This window comes from Bos taurus, chromosome 14 (genome assembly GCF_002263795.3).
Source record: "Bos taurus isolate L1 Dominette 01449 registration number 42190680 breed Hereford chromosome 14, ARS-UCD2.0, whole genome shotgun sequence".
In the NCBI taxonomy this organism is placed as follows: domain Eukaryota; kingdom Metazoa; phylum Chordata; class Mammalia; order Artiodactyla; family Bovidae; genus Bos; species Bos taurus.
This window is the reverse complement of record NC_037341.1, coordinates 81484441-81488354: the sequence shown is the minus strand read 5'-3', so window position 1 is coordinate 81488354 and position 3914 is coordinate 81484441. Positions and strand designations below refer to the sequence as shown.

General features: G+C 45.1%; 1 protein-coding gene across 2 annotated transcripts in view; it reads right to left on the bottom strand.

Moving 5' to 3' along the window:
* Positions 1-1577: 1577 nt before the first annotated feature.
* Positions 1578-3914, bottom strand: part of LOC132342236 (keratin-associated protein 10-7) — a 24670-nt gene continuing 22333 nt past the window's right edge. For both annotated transcript variants that reach the window (XM_059874513.1, XM_059874514.1), the window contains exon 2: positions 1578-3914. This exon is cut by the window's right edge and continues 4808 nt beyond it. The gene's annotated coding sequence lies outside the window, so the exon portion shown is untranslated.

Genomic DNA, 3914 nt, shown 5'->3' with positions numbered 1-3914 from the left:
AGGTGCATGGGGGAAGGTGGGAGATACATTTTTGAGACCTTGTATGTCCTTATGTTCAAATTTCTTTTACTAGTTTGGCTGTGCATACAGTTCTAACTTATGGACTTTGCTGGTGGTCTAGTGGTTAAGAATCGGTTAAGAATCTGCCTTGCAATCCAAAGGTTTGCAGGTTCAATCCGTGATCAGGAAACTGAGACCCCACCGCTGCAGGGCAAGTGAGCCTGCGCACAGCAGCTGCTGAGCCTGAGCGTGCAGAGTCGATGTCCACAACTAGTCTGTGCACTGCTGAGACCACGTGCGGCAGCGAAATAAAAAATATATTTTTCAAAAAACTTTTGAAAAAGAATTCTACCTTAGAAATTGTTTTCTGTCAAAACTTTGAAGGTATTACACCAGAATCTCCTGCTTCCAGCATTGCTGTTGCAACAAGGAAGCCATTCTTGATTTTTTGGTCAATTCCACCTCAGGCAGGATTGTCTTTCCCTCCTTTGGGCTCTTAAAGTAATTATTGTCTACTTTTGCCAAAAAAAACAATCACATATTACTTTGAGAAGGCTCTTTTATGGCTGTCAACTCTGGTCGATATTTAATGCGTTTCTTTCCTCCCTGCCCGGGGTGAAATGCATGCTTCTTCGGAGGCAGGACAGTGGTCAAGGGCAGGGGCTCTGGCAGAGTCTTGGCACGATCACTAACCTTGCACAAGTTGCTGAATGTCTTTGTTCCTGGTTCCTAATTTGTGAGATGGGGATGGTGAGAAAACCTAGCTCATGGGCATGTTGTGACTATTAAATGAATTAGTTCATCCAGCCTAACGAACCCATTAAGCCCTCAGAAGAGTGTCAGGCCCCCAGTGGGTTCTCTCTGTGCCAGGCACCGCTTTGTGCCCGCCACTCTTCATTCTGTCCTTTGTATAACAAAGGCCTAATCCATATATGTGTGTGCATTTAAAATGTACTCACGTGAAATGGCACAGAGAAAATACACCAGAAATTAACTATATAAGGATTTGCAAAAAAGTGAGTCTGAAGTGTCCAGAAAATAATGAGGAAAAGATACGATTTTTTGGCTAATGTGTAATAAGTACCTTTTGTCTTGTCTCCATCAGCTGTGCACATTGATGAGCAGTGGGGGTGAATGACTCTGATCGAACTCTAATAGCATCATTTATTTATTTAGACTTTTTGATGTGGACCATTTTTAAAGTGTTTTGTGAATTTGTCACAATCTTGCTTCTCTTTTTATGTTTTTGAGTGTTTTGGTGGTGAGGCATGTTGGATCTTAACTTGCTGACCGAGGGCTGAACCTGTAACCCCTGCATTGGAAAGCAAAGCCTTAACCACTGGAGCGCCCGGGGAGTCCCTCTAACAGCTTGAGTGTCTTACCCCTGGAAGCACGCAGGCTAATACAGCCTGCAGAGTCTATAATCTTATGCTGTATTGCTGTACTGAATTATTTTTTTCTGAGTATTAGATTTGCCATTATTTAAATGGGAAGGATCTACACCCTCGTCAAGCCCATCAGCGGGATTAATTAGCAGTCTAGTGCTTTGATGGTACAATAGTGGGGATTCGACAAAGGTTTGTCAAATTACATTTATTTCAACAAGGATCAGAGCGGGGTGGGGGGTGGGGTCCCAACTGGTTGAGGATCTTTCTGCTCTGGTTCTTCCTGTGTAAAAATCAATTATAAAACTCCTTCAGAGAAGCAGATGTGCTAGTGTTAACCGCGCACTCAGGACCTTGCTCATAACAGGGGCGAGGTAAGTGTTTGCCGCGTGGAACCGAATGCAGTCCATCCACGATGCCTGTTTCCCGTGTGGCTGCCATCAGTCGTCCCGCTGAGTCCATATGGGGAGCGTGTGCTGGCTGTGTGATCAAGGTGACAGAGCCTCTGGAGCCATCCGTTTAGTTACATATTCCTTCAGTCACAAGTACCTATCCAGCAGGAACATCTGGGAACTTACTCACGGAGAGGGAGGGACAGTAAACACCGAAGCCAGTGAATAGCTCACATCTTGTCATTGGTCAGGCTTCCCAGGTGGCTCAGAGGGTAAAGCGTCTGCCTGCAGTGCAGGAGACCTGGGTTCGATCCCTGGGTCGGGAAGATCCTCTGGAGGAGAGCATGGTGACCCACTCCAGTACTCTTGCCTGGAGAATTCCCTGGACAGAGGTGCCCGGTGGGCTACAGTCCATGGGGTCGCAGAGTCGGACAGGACTGAGAGTCTTTACTTCACTTCATGTGGTTGGTGGGGGATGGAAGGGAGGAGACCAGGAGGAGGGAGAGGAGGAGGGAGGTCAGGGAGGAGGGCCCAGGAGGACATCTGAGCAGAGGCTAAATGAGGGCAAGGCCGGCCGGGGGACTCCCTGGAGGAATGGCAGAGAACCAAAGACGCCTTTTCTGAGGACAGAGCACCTGCAAAGGGCCCGTGAGGTCTCAGGAGAGAGTGAGATGGGCACAGCTTAAGTGCGAGGTCAGAGGGATCGATGGGTCCAAACACAGGGAAGCGTCCAGGCAGAGACTTGGGACTTTGCGTGAGAAGGGGCGTTCAAAACACAAGAGTGACCTAGTCAGACGTCACTCCCAGGAGAATCTCTCAGACATCCAGGTCTGTCTTTTTCATTTGCATCCCTCATCTGAAAAAACTTTTGTTTATGATTTTTATTTTTCATTGGAGGATAATTGCTTTACAATGTTGTATTGGTTTCTACCATACCAACAACGTGAATCGGCCGTAAGGATACATATATCCCCTCCCTCTCGAGCAAAATTTTGTTTCTGAGAGGAAGAAGAAGAATTTTTAAGGGATAGTCATTGTGCTTTCAAAGCTTCCTGAAATAAACTTTCATGCATGATCTTCACCACAAAACTATGGTGATAGACACGTATTGCCCACTTGGAAAAATAAATGCAATCTTGAAGAAATTAAATAAGAGAAAGGTGTCTCGTGGCTCACAGCAGGTCCCCAGGAAGCACTGCTTTTCCAGGATGGGGCTCAACATGCTGCATGTTTAACGTGCTTGATTTCCTCAAGCACCGCACCACAGTCCGTATGGAAACCTGGAGAAAGGCCCAGGAACACACAGGGCCAGAGGCATCCCTTGCTTCGAGGCGGTTCTCCCCAGGGACTCAGCCTTAAACTGGGGGAGAAATCCTGACAAACTTTCAGCCTATTCCAAACCTCCTGTGACGTGAACTTGCCAGGTCTGATCCGTCAGCACTGGTGATAATGAAGTACTTTGTGACAACCTGTGATGAGAGAACTGAACACGATTTCAAAATCTTTTCTTACACCACAGGACAAAAATGCATTTTCATCTCAGAGGTTTCAAATCAATGATCAAAATAAACATCCATCTGATCTTTGAAAGTAGATTTATTCCTGGTGTACAATTTGTATTCCTTTGTAACACTTTGTATTCCTTTGTAACATTTTATTTTCATGATTTTATTCAATTCTTCAACTCAGTCACAAAGAGAGGAAGTAAAAATTCTGTTGGTGAAGCTGTGAAATTCTGATAAACTTGAAATATATCTTAGAAAGGCATTCCTTTAAAATTTTATGAGTATATTTTATACGTTTGAACTTCACAATTAAAATGATTGGTGGTCCACCCCAAGTCTTTGGGACTAACTGAAAAAAACTAATTGACTTGACTGACCTTACAGTCATCCCTTTTTCCCCCGCTCATTGAATGATGCATGCGAGTGGAATTTTCCTCGAGTCTCAATGCATTCTTTTTGTTTTCCCCGAACACTGCCATTGAATTACAGCTGCTGCTTTTCGGCACAGTTGGTCTTGCTGGGGTGGCATTCTCCTGCACCCTCACCCAGAAAAGCTTCTGTTATCCCTGGAGCTCACGGCATACTGATTTTCATACTGAATTTCTGTCTGTATGGTTTTCTAGTCAATTCTA